Below are 17773 nucleotides of genomic sequence, written 5' to 3' on the forward strand. Positions count from 1 at the left end.
ACTTTACCACAATAAAAAAAACAAAATAAAATAGTTGTGCCTGGGTGGCTCAGTCAGTTAAGCATCTGACTCTTGATTTCAGATCAGGTCATGATCTCATGGTTTCTGAGTTCAAGCCCCACGTCAGGCTCTACACTGACAACTCAGAGGGATTCTGTCTCCTTCTCTTTCTGCCTCTTCCCCACTTGTACACTATTTAAAAATAAATAAAAATAAAATAAAATATATATCTGCAATATTACATATGTAATGTATATTATATATAACGTCTATATTTCAAAATAGTTTAATTGTGGCAAGATGTATATATAAGTATATACATTTACACATTAGTATGTATTAATATTAATTATGCAACATTGTGAATTAGCAATTTCACAGCATACTCATGTATAAATGAATATTTGTGCCTAAAACCTATGGTTCTTTAAGATATATATCACCAACCTAAAGTTTTAAAAATTGTATTGTATCAAGAAGATCTGAAATAATTCTTTAACAGAAAACAAAAACATTACTCCTATAAGATGGACATACTAAATTCAGGATCAACTCACTAAAAAGTCAAAGCAATATGAAGGTAGATATGCCAACCAGGTTTTGAAAACAGCTTGATTTAAAAAAAATTCATTTAGTAAAGGATCGATGTGTGGCTAAAGGCAGATATTTGTTATACACAAATGAGCTACTGTATTGCACAGCCCTTCCCATCAGTGTACAGAGATGCATCACCCGCACATTAAATACAGACTCAGTGAGCAGAACACCGCAGCAAGCATCTGTTGGCTAATGACAAAGAAAACCATGGACCCTTTGAGGCTAATTTCCACCCAGCTATAAGCATGTAAGCAGCAAACACATGCACTGCTTTTCAGTATCAACCCCAAATATCCATGAAAAAGAAGATCTTCAGCATTTATGTTATTTTGTGTCAAAAGCAATACATGTATTAATTATATATGCTAACGAAGATATTCAGAAAATGTTAACTCTAAATAAGCAGAAGTCAAAAACACAACTGCATTTTATTCTCATTCCACTTTTCTTTGTATCAATATCCATGGTCAGGAAAATGACTGGTCTAAGGAAGGCACTAAATGAAAACTGTAAACTAGGCAGTTTGTCTTCTTACATGATCAGTTACTTTTTTCTGTCCCTGTCTCATTACCTTTTTTTCCTCCCTACCCTATCCCCAATATTCTCATATTTTCCCAGACATCTGCCATAATGTTCTCTGGGGCTTGCCTTGGCCTCTCTTTCCCCTGTGTTGAAATTTATCATACCTACATATATTTCTCAGAGTGTCATGTGACCTGATAACAGCCCCCACAAATATCCCTAACTGCTTTCACTTCTCCTCCTGTCCAATGCTTTTACCTAACTTCAGGACCACACCCTCTCCTGCCTTCTCAGAAACCTTTTAAATAGGCTTTATCTTTCCTATATATTCAACTTTCCCTCTTCACTAGTGTCTTTCCCTCATTACATAAGCATATTTTAAGACTCTACCTAAGAAAGCAATTAAACCTTTAGCTTAAAAGGTAAATAAATAGGGGGTGCCTGGGTGGCTCAGTTGGTTTAGTGTCAGACTTTAGCTCAGGTTATAATCTCGCAGTCCCATCCGTGGGTTCAAGTCCCATGTCCAGCTCTGTGCTGACAGCTCAGAGCCTGGAGGCTGCTTCAGATTCTATGTCTTCCCCCCCTCACCCTCTGCCCTCTCTCTGCCCTTCCCCACTCATGCTCTGTCTCTCTCTCTCTCTCTCTCTCTCTCTCTCTCAAAAATGAACAAAATTTTTTATTTTTTGTTTTAATTTTGTTTATTAATAAATAAACAAAAAAAATTTTAAGGTAAATAAATGCTAGTATATAAAACTTACCCTATGGTGTCCTCCCCTTAGTCTCTGCTTTTCCCCTCACCACATTTACTCCCCAGGCCACGGCAGAGACACTTCTGCTCACACCATTACATTAATCCAAGGGCTCTTCATCTAGAGGCTGGAGGGTCTGTGGATAGAATTCAGAAGACCTATGAATTTGGATGGGAAAATAAATTATTTCTTTATTTCCTCCAACTTCTAAAATCACTAATACTTACTGTATTTACTAATTTACTATAGGCCTGCCACTACCTTGTTGTGTATCATGCTAAATAAATACAAAATACCTTATTATAATTAGTTCGATAATAATATTTTAATATAATTGAGCTACCTCTGTAATTTGTTTTTTTTTGTTGTTTTTTTGTTTGTTTGTTTGTTTTTTTGAGAGAGAGACAGACAGAGCGCCAGCAGGGGTGGGGCAGAGACAGAGGGAGACACAGAACTCAAAGCAGGCTCCAGGCTCCACACTGTCACCACAGAGCCTGATTCAGGGCTCAAACTTACAAACCATGAGATCATGACCTCAGCTGAAGTAGGACACTCAACGTACTAAGCCACCCAAGTACCCCTGGCTTCCTCTGTAATTCTATGTATTTTATTTTATCCATCTGTGGCAAACTATGTTTTATAACTATGCTGCAAAAATACCTCCAATTCCACATGCTCTTCTATGGTGTAAATTTGCTGTTCACCCACAAAGGCACCAAGTCTGCTTCTCTTCTTAAATCCAAGCTGGCATTTACCTTGCTTATAACCAAGAAGTGTGGTGAGGTGACAATAAATGACTTCCCAGGCTAGGTTAGGAAAAGTGATGCAGGTTCTGGGACTAGGTCTGGGGTGGTTTGTTTAATAGCAATAGTTTCCAGAACAGAATCTGGCACCTGGAACTGGAGTGGTGACATAATAAAAACATAAAACATGTGACATCAGCTTTGGGATTGGGTGGTAGATGTGAACAGGAGAAGGGCCACAGGGATCTCACTAGCAGAAGCCTGATGAGCCTTGAAGAGGCTACTGGGACTTTAAGGAGAGTGAGTTAAAATGCTATCAGAAGCTGGAGGAAAGAAGACCACTTAAGAAGGGGCAGAAAGTTTAGCAAAACTGTTGCCTGTGGTAAATTAAAAAACAAAATGCTGGTAATGAACTGTTACTTCTAGCTAAGGTAATTTCCAAGCACAATGTCCAAAGTGTCAACTGGTTTCTTTTATATATATGATATAAAGTGCAACTAGAGAGATGAGCTAGAGAAGAAAGTACTCTGTTTTTGAGCAGAATTTAGAGGAAATGTAAAGAAACCAGCAATTGCTGGGTTCAAAAATAAAACTATTTTTCATCCACAATCTCTTCCAGCAGAGAATGCTGAAAACAAAGAAAGGTATGGGGGCAAAGATCAAATACAGAGTGCTGAAAGGAAAATCTGGTCTCTGCACAGAGATGAAACCAAGGGTGTTGCTATAAAATCCTTTGTTAACACTCTGTTTCCCCTTCTTAATCTCCTTCCCAGTGCCTTTTCTGTACTTGTCTGCTAAAACTAGATGTGCTTAGGGGCTTTGCCCTCAATCCTGAGCAATTTCTTCTTCAACCAGTCCTGAAAAACTATTAACCTCAAAATCTCTCTCTCAAGCCCCCACCTCTCTCCAAGAACTGCATACAGACCTGCATTTCTCCCTCTTGAATATCTCAGAAAAACCCCAAACTAAATATTTCAAGAACATATCTATCTCCCATCCCACAAGTTCTTTCTAACCCAAACATGCACTGGAAATAAAGAGCAGTGTGGCATCCCTTTAATTGCCCAATTTAGGAATCATCCCTGATTCTTTTCCCCCTCTCTCCTTTCTTCCAATCAATATCTAATCAGTTTATCAAGTTCTATAGACCCTACCTGCCCCGACACACCATTGCCAAAATACAGGACCCACTGTGGATATGAGTACATACTTTTCTATCTAGAATGCAACTCCTGTTATAAACATAAGTACTTTGCTAGGTATTAATTTAATTCAACAATATAGAACACCTTCTCTGTGGCAAATCTGGCAGGACCTTTACCAGGACTAGGCATGCAAAACTGACAGAAACGGAAGGGACTCCATTTAGAAAGGCTCCATGTCTACTGTTTCTCTGCTAGGCTCCAATTACTCATGGTCTATATTTCAGCTTGCATCTGAGTAAACCAAAGAAGCTATGATCCCACTCCAAGGAGAAGCAAAATGGGTTAACCATTCTCCAAGTTCTGTCGTAGGCCACCAAACACCTGATAACATCTAAGAAGAAAGAGATCACGAGCAAGTTCCAGGACGATAGCTTCAAACCTCGGTCGACACTGGTGCCAATACCCACTACCTTTGGTGATTTATGGAAAAACACCTACTGTTCACCTGACACTCACCTTTGATCAGACCCTACCCTGAATTCCTGAAGGAACGTGTACCCTGGGCCCCTTTCCAATACAAACACCTAAGCAGCAGGGAGAGTAACTTCTTCTTTTCTGAGGCTCCCAGATACTCCTCTGCTGTACGCTATCACTTACACTATTAAATAAACTCTCCTCTCACTTCCTCCAGGCTGTCATTTGATTTCTACCCTGCATGAAGCCAAGGACCTTCTTGGCTGGTCCTTCAGGACCCCCTCTGGGTCCTCGGACCTAGACTTCCTACATCAAAACAAAGTGAGAAATAGGTCCTGTCTTGTCTCTGGAATCACACAGAAGAAAAATAAGTACAACACAGGGGTTTATAATGGAAGGTAACATTGCAGGATGAACTAATTCTTTGGTGGGGGCAGAGATACAGCAGGCAGTAAACAAAATGACAGAACAAATATAGTACATTCTCCTGGAGGAGCAAGTTTCTTTGTTGATGTAAGTAACTTAAAAGATTTTAACATCGGGGTGCCTGGGTAGCTCAGTTGGTTAAGCGTCCGACATTGGCTCAGGTCATGATCTCATGGTTTGGGTTTGAGCCCCATAACGGGCTCTCTGCTTTCAGCACAGAGCCTGTTTCAGATCCTGTGTCTCCTTCTCTCTCTGCATCTCCCTTGCTCACGCTCTCCCTCTCTCTCAAAAAAAACAAAAAAAAAAACAAAAAAAAAAACATTGGGGCCCCGGGGTGGCTCAGCCAGTTAAATGTCCAACTTCAGCTCAGGTCATGATCTCACAGTCCATGAGTTCGAGCCCCACACTGGGCTCTGTGCTGACAGCTCAGAGCCTGGATCTTGCTTCAGATTCTCTTTCTCTCTCTCTCTCTCTCTCTCCTCTCTCTCTCAAAAATAAATATTTTAAAAATTTTAAATATTAAAAAAAAATTTTTTAAATAAAAAAAGATTTTAACATCAACATACTCATTATAAACAGAACATAAGTTTAATGAAAGATACAATAAAATACTTAAAAATTCAGGGGTTATCTTGGGCAAGAATAACTGTCCAGAATTAGAATTTCAAGTAACATTACTAAGCAGAAGGACAGACACTTTAAGTCAGAGACCCCCTTAGAAGTGAATAAGTCACATTACCTAAAGGGCCTGTTGGGTCTACCTATCCAAAAAGGCAACCAGGGCTGGGTGACCAAACATTCCGTGAAACACCAATGGATGATCAAAAAGGTTCTGTGGGACTCTTTGCTACAGCCGGCCTCACCTCCACACAGCCTTTGTGGAGGGCTTCAGACACAGCACAGAAGAGGCCTTGCAGATGACTTAGGAATCCTGAACAAACTCATTTTTTTGTCAGATTAAAGTTACCCGTAACTATGTAAAGGAAGTCTACGAAGGCTAAGAAAAATGTGACGCTGGCTCCAATTCCTGCCAAGATGTTGAATTAGCAAAACTGCTGACCCTTCTCAGAAGATCAGCCCTTGCGGAAGTTACAGAGAAAAAGTGGCAAGAACTATGAGAAACACCTGGGGGCACAAGGACCCATTTGGAACTGGAATGTGTGGAATGGTGGCTTTGGCCTGAGGCAAGAGGCAGCTCACTTGAGGCTGTGGGATAACAAAACAGAAGAACTCCTGAAGTTCCGATTTTTGCTTTTCATAGGCTCCAGCACCTAGGTGCACACAACCTGGCTCCGCACATGCATTCCTTGGACCTCAGGTCCTCAGGAAAAGAGTCAGGCGCTTAGAAAACAGCTGAATACACACTAACCTTCCCTGGCCCCCTCCTTCTACTCCTCTAACACCAGAACTTGGGCGGGTGGAGTGCCAATAATCTTAGTGGTGCCTCCTCCTAAAGGCAGCTTCTTCCTCTAGAGAAACAGGTAAAGACGTGACCTGAGGTTATGTTAAATGGGGTAAGAAGTAATTGACTCAAGCTCTCTGGTACCTAGGGCTCTCCAATTCCTGCCCCAGACATTGCTGGGACTGATATAAACCTAATCAATCCTCCCCACAGAAGCAGTGTCTGACAAGGGAAAATATCAAGTACCAAATAGAAAATGTAAAACAAGATGTTTTAGTCTATTAGAGCTGCCATAACAAAATACCACAGACTGGGTGGCTTAAACAACAGAAATATTTCTCACAGTTCGGGAGGCTAGAAGGGTACCAGCATGGTCACGTTCTGGTGAAAACTCTCTTTCTGGCTGGCAGGTGGCCACCTCTGGCTATGTCCTTATAGAGAGAGGAGAGAGAAAGAGCAAGCTCTCTAATATCTGTTGTAATCAAAGTACTGTTCCCATCAGACCAGGGAACTTCACAACTTCATCTAACACTAATTTCCTCCCAAAGTCCCCATCCCAAACACCAACACACTGGGACTTCAACACAGGAATTCGGCGGGGGGGGACACAAACATTCAGTGCATCATCTATGTTTAAAAAAAAAATAATAAGGTGCAATTTGATCCTAACATCATACCATAGGAAAAATCAACTCCAGTTGGTTAAGGACTTAAATGAGAAAAGGAACTTTAAAAAACTTAGTGGAAAATATGAGTATCTTTTAACCTCAGGGTAAGGAAGGATTTTGTAAATAAGACAAGAAAAATCTGTAATAAAACTAAGAACCATTTTTCAAAAAATACCTTAAACATAGTGAAAATACAAGTTATAAACTAGGAAAAAGTATTCATAATACACTTATAATGCATTATAATGCATTATCAAGAACATATAAAGCAATAACACACATACCCAAAACATGACCAGAAAAATGGATAAGAGACATTCAAGAGGCTTTGACAGCAGCACACATACTTATAACCAATAAATGTATGAACAATGTTCAACACTGGGGATCATGGAAATTCAAAGCAAAACTCTTTGTCAGTAAAACAGTAAAAAGCTTTGAAAACAGACCAAAAAGAAAAGATTACCAACCGTTCTCTCTAGCTCATGCATTCATTACCTCTACCTTTGCCTTTGAGCAATTTTTCAATTTAAAATTTGTAGAAAATTGATAATAACATGAACTATCCTTATGCACAAAAGAGCAAATTAGTTGTGTCCAGTGGATTACAGGTGATAATTGCCCACTGGATAGACCAGCTTTTGCGTCTATTTGAAAAATTCATTTCAGCTTTTTTTGCTGAATATAAATGAGTGCCTCTTCAAATTTGTCTTTGAATTGACTTTAACATCTTATCAGTTTCCTCATTAACTAGTGAGTTTAATAAAATATTTGACAAGTGTTCATTTTATATCTGTATGAGAGTCACGATTATAACCCCTTTTTAAATCCTTTTATTTTTTTTATTTTTTTTTAAATTTTTTTTTTAACGTTTTATTTATTTTTGAGACAGAGAGAGACAGAGCATGAACGGGGAGGGGCAGAGAGAGAGGGAGACACAGAATCGGAAGCAGGCTCCAGGCTCTGAGCCATCAGCCCAGAGCCCGACGCAGGGCTCGAACTCACGGACCGCGAGATGGTGACCTGAGCCGAAGTCGGACGCTTAACCGACTGAGCCACCCAGGCGCCCCTAAATCCTTTTAAAAATCCTTTTAACACCACAATTAGAATTCAATATCACACACTTATGATTAAAAGGAAAAAACAAAACAAAACCTTTCAGCAAATGAGGAATAAGAAGGGGCTATTCAACCTGAAGATAACAACTTTACAGTTAAAGTCTGAAAATCTTCTCCCTAAACTCAGGAACAAACCAAGGGCATCTGCTCTCACCACTTTTCTTTTTCCTTTTTTTTTTGGGGGGGGGGGGGAGAGAGAGAGAGCCTACACAGGCATGCGAGCAGGAAAGAGGGGCAGAGGGAGAAGAGAGAAAAATCTTAAGCAAGCTCCACACCCAGCATGGAGCCCAACGTGGGTCTTGATCTCATGACTGTGAGATCATGACCTGAGCCAAAACCAAGAATCGAACACTTAATTGACTGAGACACCCAGGTGCCCCTGCTCTCACCAATTCTATTCAATATGGTACTAGAGGTTCTAGTCAGTAAAATGAGGTAAGGAAAAGAAATACAGGTTGATAGGAAGGAGTAAAATTGTCTTTACTTACATATAGATCATAATTACATGGTAAAGCCTAGAGAATCAAAACAAAATAGCAACAACCCCCCCCCCCCCAACACACACATAAAGCTACTAAAACTAACAAAGGCTAATATACAAAATTCAATTATATTTTTACATACTAGTAACGAACAGTGGAAATCAAATACTTCTAAAATGTCATAACAGCATTAAAAATCAAAGTGCAATATCTGTATACTGAAAACTAAAATAAAAATTATAGTTCTTGAGAAATTAAAGATGATCTAAATAAACAGATCATGTTTACAGTATTAAGATGTCTACTCTCTCCAAATTGATCTGTGGAGTGAACATGGTATCAAGTAAAATCTACAGATGTTTTTGTGGAAAATGAAAACCTAATCTTAAAATTTCTACGGAAAAGTGGATTCTAAATTGCATATAAATATACAAAGGACCTAGAAGAGTCAAAACAAATCTTTAAGAAGAACAAAATTGAAGAACACTATTTCACTTCAAAACTTATTGTAAAACTACTATAATCAAGATAGCATAGTATCAGCAAAAGAAAAAATGTCAATAAAACAGAAGACATAACCCAGACATACACATATATAACCAATTGATTTCTGGCAAAGTCTTCAAAGTACTTAATGAGAAAAAGAAAGTCTTTTCAACAAATGGTGCTGGGAAAACTGGATATCCACATGCAAAAGAATGAAGTTGGACCTGTACTTAACAACATGTACAAAACTTATTTCAAAATGGATCAAATATCTAAATGTAAGACCTAAAAAACAATAAAACTCTTGGAAGAAAACATAGGACAAAAGCTTCATGACATTGGATTTGGCAGGGATTTCTTGGATAGGATACCAAAGGCACAGGTAACAAAAATTCAAAACAAAATGGACCTCATGAAAATTTTAAAACCTTGCACATCAAAAGACACTATTCACGGAGTAAAAAAGAAGGCCACAACATAGGAGAAAATAGTTACAAATCATGTATCTGATAAGGGATTAACATCCAGAATATATAGAGAACACCTAACACTCAACAACAACAAAACAACCCAATCCAAAAATGGGCAAAGGACTTTAATATACATTTCTCCAAGAAGATTTACAAATGGCCAATTAGCACAGGAAAAGACACTCAACATCATTGATCACTAGGGAAATGCAAATCAAAACTACAAAGAGATACCATCACATCCATTAGGATGGCTACTATTGAAAAAAAAGAAAAACATAAAGTAAGTGCTGATGTGGATGTGGAAAACTTGGAACTCTGCACTGTTGGGGGAATTTAAAATGGTACCATTCCTGGTACCATTAAAACAGTATGGTGATTACTCAAAAATGAATAGAATTACCTCATGATCCAGCAATTCTACTTCTGGGTATATACCCCAAAGAATCAAAAGCAGGGTCTCAAAGAGATATTGTACTCCCATGTTCACAGGAGCATTTCTCACTACAGCGAAAACATCAACACATGAATGCATAAGCAAAATGTGGTATTATACATACAATGGAATATCATTCAGCCTCAAAAAGGAAGAATACTGTGCCATATGCTACAACATGGATGAACCTTGAGGACATTATAATAGATGAAATAAGCCAGTTACTAAAAGACAAATACTGTAGGATTCCACTCACATGAGGTACTAGAGAAGTCAAAATCAAGACAGAAAGTATAATGGTGGTTGCCAGGGAGTAGGGTAAGAGGAAAATGGGGGTTTACATTTTGTAAATGTAAACTGTAAAACACACTGTTTAAATGCTTAATACCGCTGAACTGTATGCTTAAAAATGGCCAAGATGATAAATTTATGTTATATTTTACAATTTTTTTAAAAAAGACATTTAAAAAGAATGGGAGGAAAGAAATTGGTGAGATGAGAACAGATGAATTTCTTTAAAAAAAAAAAGTGACAGAAGTCAGAAAAGTGGTTTGCTCTGGTGAGAGGAAAGAAAGTCGAGGAAAGAGCTTTAGGGAACTTAAAGAATAATAAAAAAATTTTAATTTTATACAGGAGAGGATTACATAAGTGTATGCATTTGTCAAAACTCATTAAACTGTGTATCCAAGATTTAGGCATTTTATTATAAAATTGAAAAGTGTACCTCAATTATTAGGGTTTTTTTTTAAAGATCACAATTAAATACTATTTTCGATCATTTAACTAACAAAATTTAAAAGTCTGAAAACTCCAAGTATTAAAGAGACCATAAAACAGGATCTCTTATATAATGGTGATAGTGATTTACTTCCAATCACTCTAGAAATAAATTCTGTATTATCTCTTTAAATTTACCATTTACTACCCTATGATCCAGCAATCCCGTTCATAGGTATACGCACAGGAGAGTCTCTTGCACATGTACTGCAAGAGTCACATATAGGAATGTTTCTCACATTAGTTTATAAATAGCAAACACCTAAAAACAAGATTCTTATCACTCAATCCCAGAAATAAAATGAGCATGATAAGTAAGGGTACCACTTTTGAATATTTAAGATATCTTTATGTTTTAAAGACAACTCAGTTTTGGTATATACATGTTTTCAGCTGGTTCAATGTGTGTATGCACAGAATAAATCAAGGTATTACAATGATTTTCTACTTTTTGAAGGTAGAATTGATTCATTCAACGTGATTTTTATAGGAGTAAACACTGGAACCCAAAGAAATTCAGGTTACGTAATTTATACTATATTCATATACAAAATATCCTGCAGCTATAAATATGAATGAAGTAGATCTAAGTATACAGAAATATCTCCAAGATAAGCACACTGAAAAAGCAAGAAGTAAAACAGTAAGTTCTCGTGAATTAAAATAAATTCCAAATATATATATATATTTGTATAAAATATATATATATATAAAATATATATATAAAATATATATATTTGTATAAAATATATATATATTTGTATAAAATATATATATAAAATATATATATATATAAAATATATATATATATATTACATATATATATATATTTGTAAAAAACAGTTTGAAAGTAAATAAACTGTTAATGGTATTTCCTTCTGAAAATAGGGACAGGGGATCTAAAGTGAAGGGAAGACTTACTTTTCATTGTAAATCCTTTTGTACCATCTGGACTTCCGACCGTATACCCATTTTTTCAATTTACATGGAGACAGAAGAGAAAGAGGCCCTCAAACAACATTTATGTTTCCAGTAAACAACCTCTCCTATGCCTTACAGCAGATACTCTAAACCTTCATCATTCCCCTCAAACTCCACATCTCACCCCTATTGCCTACTACCAGAACATCACCAACCACAATATCCCTAAGCCAACAACTTTGTTTTCTACTTCTGGGAAAAGGGGAACTCCCTATACTTCCTAATTCACACCCATAAATTTACCTCTGGCTACATCCCTGAGTACCTCCTTCCCTCAGAAGAAAGAGGCCACTCCAGGCAAATCTTGTGTTCTTATGCAATCTCCTGTCCCTACAGGAAAGCCTGTTTCCTCTATTATTCCTCTCTCCACTTCTACAGGCTTGCTCGTAACTGGTCCTTTCTCCTACCACCTCTGTATATGCATGCTCAAGCCACCTCTCTTATATTAAAAAATATCTTATGTTCCCCTCTATGTAGCACCCTAACCTCATTCTTGCCCTTCACAGTTAAACTTCTCACAAGAGTACTGACAGTCTCTACTTGAGTCTCTTCTCCCATTTACTGCTCAACCTACCACAACCTTGCTTCAGTCTCCACTGCTACAAAAAACAAAAAACAAAAACCACTCTTGCTGAAATCACGAAAGATGAAACCGTTATCATTTTGTGAACCTTATTTTACTTCATCTCTCTGCATTATCGGACATTGCTGACTGCTTCCACCCTTCTTGAATCCCTTGGCTTCTGCTGACACATTTCTTTCCTGACTCTCCACTATGCACTGCAGATTCAAAGACAAATATGGCAAAGTCCCTGATTTCAAGAGGCACAGATTCTAAAATAAGAGAAATATATGTAAACAATAAGAACACATTGAAAAAGTACTATGACAGTGGCAGGTATAAAGCGCTATGGTAGGTTTGTAATGGGATAAGAGAGGGAACATGCATTTTAGGAGGAAGAAATTAGCATGGACAAAGGTACATGTATAAATCAACAGTTTGTAGAGGGAATTTAATGGATAATGATTGAGCACACAAGTTTTGAAACCAAGCAATCTGATTCTACCACTTAGCATAGGGTGTGTCATATATTGAAAGGTCTTAATAAATGTTAACACCTTCATGACAAAAACAATCAATAAACTAGGAATAAAAGGAAATTTCCTCAACCTGATAAAGGACAGTTACAAAAAAACCACAGCTAACAACAATGCTGAAAGATTGAATGCTTTCCCCCTAAGATCAGGAGCAAGACAAAGATGTCTAGTCTTACCATTTCTATTTAACATTGTGCTGAAGGTTTTAGCCAGGGCACCGGGTAAGAAAAGGACATAAAAGGCATCCAGATTGGAAAGGAAGAAATAAAACTATCACTATTTGTGGATGACATAATTTTATACATATAAAATTCCAAGTAATATATTAACGACTATTAAAACTGCTAGTTGAATTAAAAATTCAGTGAGGTTGCATGATACAAAAATTAATTATATTTCCACACACTAGCAATGAACAATCCAAAAATGAAAGAAAATAATTTCATTTACAATAGTATCAAAAAAAAAAAAAAAAAGAATAAGGGGCTTAGGAACAAATTTAGCAAAAGAAATAGAAGACATACACTAAAAACTATAAAACATTGAAAGAAATTAAAGAACACCTAAATAAATGGAAAGACCTCCAATGTTCACAGATTGGAGAACATACTATTATAAAATCCCCAACTTGATTTATAGATTCATAACACAGATTCAACACAACCCCTATCAAAATCCCAGCTGGACTGTTCTGGTAGAAATTGACAAGCTGATCCTAAAATTCATAGGAAAATGCAAGGGACCCAGAAGAGCCAAAACAATCTTGAATAGGAAGAACAAAACTGGAGAACTTACACTTCATGATTTCAAAACTTACTACAAAACTACAATAATCAAAATATGAGTTACTGTCATGAGAGATGTATAAATCATTGGAATAGAATTTAAAGTTCAGAAACAAACCTTACATTTATGATCAACTGATATTCTTCAAGATTCTTCAGTGCTCTGGGACAAGTGGATATCTGAAGCAAAAGCATGAAGCTGAGTCTCTACCTCAAACCATGTATAAAAATTAACTCAAAATGGATCATAGACCTAAATTTAAAAGCTCAAACTTACAAGAAAATATGAGTAAATCTTCATGATCTTGAATCAGGCAATGGTTTTTTAGATACAATAGCAAAAGCACAAACAACAAAAGAAAAATAGATACAATTAAAAACATTTGTGCTTCAGGGGCACCTGGGTGGCTCAGTTGGTTAAGTGTCCCACTCTTGATTTCACTTTAGGTCATGATCTCACAGTTCGAGGGATCAAGCCCCACATGGGGCACAGAGCCTGCTTGGGATTCTATCTCTCCCTCTCTCTCGGCCCCTCACCTGCTCATTCTCATGCTCTCTCAAAATAAATAAACATTAAAAGAACCATTTGTGCTTCAAAGGACGCTATCAAGAAAGTAAAAAGACAACTCACAAAATGGGAGAAAAAAATTTGTATATCATATATTTCATAAGTGACTTGTATCCAGAATATAAATAAAAAAAAACTCTTACAATAAATTGGCAAAGGATTTGAATACACATTTCTTCAAAAAAGACATATAAATGGACAATAAACACATGAAAAGATACTCAACAGCATTACTCATTGGGGAAACAGAAATCAAAACCACAATGAGGAACAACTTCCCATTCACTACAATGGCTATAACTTAAAAAAAAAACAAAAAAAAAAGACAGTAACAAATGTAGGTGAGGATATGAAGAAAATGGAATCCCCATACATTGCTGGTGGGAATGTAAAATAATACGGGCTCTTTAAAAGAGTTCCTCAAACTATTAAACATGGAGTTACCAAATGACCCAGTAAATTACACTTTTAGGTATCTACCCAAAAGATACTAAATTATATACATACAAAAACTTACACACAAACGTTCATAGCAAAAAGCTTAGAATACCCAGAATGTGTAAACAACCCAAATGTCCAACAATTGATGAATGGATAAGCTAAATATGGTATATCCATATTGAGGAGTCTGGCTCCTGATCAAAAACTTAAAAACTCTATGTGTAACTTTTCCAGCCTGACTATAAGCAATTACAAAGGCTTTACCTGGCAGGCCTCACATGGGAGAGCTGCCATACCCACACCAGACCGGGTACACAGCCAGTGCACTGCAGTCTCTGAAGAGAGCTGTAGTCAAAAACTCAGGCTTCCCTGGCTAACCATGCTCGTAAGCAGAGCTACATTCCCAGCCCAGGTGCTAGACTTCATTCAGAAGTCTGTTTGTCAATGGCCTTCAGCTGAGGCCTCTCCTCATTCACCTCTGCTGAGGCCTTCTCATTAGGGAGGAAACACTGAAGACACTTTTTCTCTACTCTCACTCTGTGCCTTTCCATCCCAAGACCTTCCACCTCACTCTTGAACCAGCCCAAGGTCCATAAAACTACAGGAACCTCTTGTCTGGTGCTCCCTCAGTAGGGAGACAATCTACCTCCTACCTCCATACTGACCCACCTGAGTGGGGGACCTGCACTTTCTGAGGTTTACCCTCTTACTTATACTACCTCAGTTAAGTGAATAAAAGCTCAACTGTTACTTTCATTTTGGATCATTGTTTTTAATCAGCTACCCTGACATCTGAAAGTTCAGGTCTCTCTCCCTCTTTGGCTCACCTGACCTAACACAATGGAATATCATTCAGCCATAAAAAGTAATGAGGTATCGATTCATGCAAAAACATGGATGAACCCTTAAAACTTTATGCTAAGTGAAAGAAATAAGTCACAAAAGATCACATATTGTACAATTTCATTTATATGAAATGTCCAGAAGAGGGAGAGCTATAGAGACAGAAGAGCTATAGAGATCAGTAGCTGACAGAAACTGAAAGGAGGGAAGAATGAGTGATGAGTGCTAAAGAGTACCAATGTCTCTTTGGAGTGATGAAAATATTCTAAAATCAGACTGTGGTGATGGCTGTACAACTCTGTAGCCACAATAAAAAACCCACTGAATTAAACACTTTAAATAAATAGGTGAATTTTAAGGTATGTAATTTATTTCTTAAAAAAAATTTTTAATGTTTATTTATTTTTGAAAGAGAGAGGGACAGAGTGCAAGCAGGAAAGGGGCAGAGAGAGCAGGAGACCCACATGCCCCTGTATGTAAATTATTTCTCAATAAATCTGGTTTTTATTTATTTTTTAAATTTTTTTTTAATGTTTACTTATTTAAGAGAGAGAGAGAGAAAGACAAAGAGCTCGAGCAGAGGAAAGGCAGAGAGAGAATGAGACATGGAATCCAAAGCAGGCTCCAGGCTCTGAACTGTCAGCACAGAGCCTGATGCAGGGCTCAAACTCACGAACCACAAGATCATGACCTGAACTGAAGTCAGACATTTAACCGACTGAGCCACCCAAGTGCCCCAATAAATCCAGCTTTTAAAAAACATTATGGGCGCCTGGGTGGCAGGGTTGGTTCAGCATCTGACTGTTGATTTTGCCTCACGTCATGATCTCACGGTTTGAGTTCAAGCCCCACATCAGGCTCTGCAATGACCGCGCAGAGCCTGCTTTGGATTCTCTTTCTGCCCCTCCCCTGCTCGAGCTCTCTCTCTGCTCTCTCAAAATAAATAAACACTTTTTTAAATTTTTCATTAATAAACATTAGTTGAAACATTCCTACAGCATTAGTGAGAAGGAAAAATGGGTAAAGAGATTATACCACTCTGGGGGCACCTGAGTGGCTCAGTCGGTTGAGCGACCGACTTTGGCTCACGTCATGATCTCACGGTTTGTGAGTTCGAGCCCCGCGTCGGGCTCTGCTGCCAGCTCAGAGCCTGGAGCCTGCTTCTGATTCTGTGTCTCCCTCTCTCTCTGACCCTCCCCCAGTCATGCTCTGTCTCTCTCTGCCTCAGAAATAAATAAACATTAAAAAAATTAAAAAAAAAAAAAAAGAGATTATACCACTCTGTAAAGGAGTTTCTAAAATATCCTTTAAGCAATGTAAAGATATTGAAAGGATTGTTGAGTCACGGACTGACACGTTGACATTCATCTTTTAGTATAAGGAATCTCATAACTGTGACAAGAATGACTTAGAGAGCGGCTGGATTCAAGGTGGAAAGACCAGATGACAGACATATAATGGTTCACTGAAAAAATTAAGAGATGAAGAGAACTGGAGTCCAGACATGTAACAAAAGAGAAAGGGCTATGAACCTATCTTTAGAATAAAATTCTACTATGGAAATTTTCTGTCAAAACCAACTTTTAACATATTAAAGGAAATGTCCTTATTTCATAAGCCCCCCAGAGGGAACTACAGAAAATAATCAAGGCCAGGAAAGCAGAGTGGTAGAAAACTCCTAATAACTGACTTATTAAAACAGTTACTAGTTGTTGAAATCTATCACTTAACAAATTAAGGCTTTATCTTCAGGAATATCAAATTATAATGTCAATATCATTCTCAAATGTATGTCAGAATGCCAGTGCCAACTCTATCTTTGAGTATAAAGGAAAAATTTCTTTGGAATTACAATGGAAAAATTCACTCAAAACTATTGTAGTCACTAGAATCAGCTTCATTTCCTTCAATCAAATGTCCTATAAACTAAAGTAAGCATGCTATATATATATAGCTTTATAATAAATAATACTGTATTTGCCTATTAAACTCTCAGAGGAAAAGACATTTGACACCACCTTAAATTTTTCAAAAATAATTCTTTCTCACTATAAAATTTATTAAGGCATGTGCATTCAAAAAGTATCTCATCTCAGGTTTTAGACAAATCCACAAAGAATTGTCTATAGCATAAGTTCCACTTCAGGCAAATACCTGAAAAAAAAAAAAAAAAAAAAAAAGAAAAAGACATGGTCAATATAACTAAATCTGAGTAGAGAACCTAACTTTTTCAGTAGAACCCTAACATGACCTTTTACTCACTAAACTTGTGTGTTCAAGTTGTACTTTACAAGTCTATAGAATGTCAAGAATCTTAATTCTGCCAGACTTCTTTTGCCTTTAATTAAACTTAAAAGAACATATACTATACTAATGAGGGTGGAAGATGGGGGAGGATCAATCCAAGAAAGATAATTTTCTTTCACTTGTTCAAATCTTCAAAAGAAAAGGCATTTTCTTTTCTTTTTTTTTTTTTAAATGTTTATTCATTTTTGAGAGAGAGAAAGAGAGAGAGCAACCACAAGCAGGGAGGGGCAGAGAGAGAGGGAGACACAAAATCCA

General features: G+C 37.2%; 1 protein-coding gene across 9 annotated transcripts in view; it reads right to left on the minus strand.

Moving 5' to 3' along the window:
• Nucleotides 1-17773, minus strand: part of PEAK1 (pseudopodium enriched atypical kinase 1) — a 313202-nt gene that overhangs the window by 251621 nt on the left and 43808 nt on the right. For 5 of the 9 annotated variants that reach the window (XR_013556374.2, XM_060617962.3, XM_060617970.3 and 2 more), the window contains one exon: nt 1878-2004. The exons of the other annotated variants lie outside the window; for them this stretch is intronic. The gene's annotated coding sequence lies outside the window, so the exon portion shown is untranslated. The remainder of the gene's footprint in view (nt 1-1877; nt 2005-17773) is intronic. 9 annotated transcript variants of the gene reach the window in all.

The sequence above is a fragment of the Panthera onca genome, chromosome B3 (assembly GCF_046562875.1).
Source record: "Panthera onca isolate mPanOnc1 chromosome B3, mPanOnc1 haplotype 2, whole genome shotgun sequence".
In the NCBI taxonomy this organism is placed as follows: Eukaryota; Metazoa; Chordata; class Mammalia; order Carnivora; family Felidae; genus Panthera; species Panthera onca.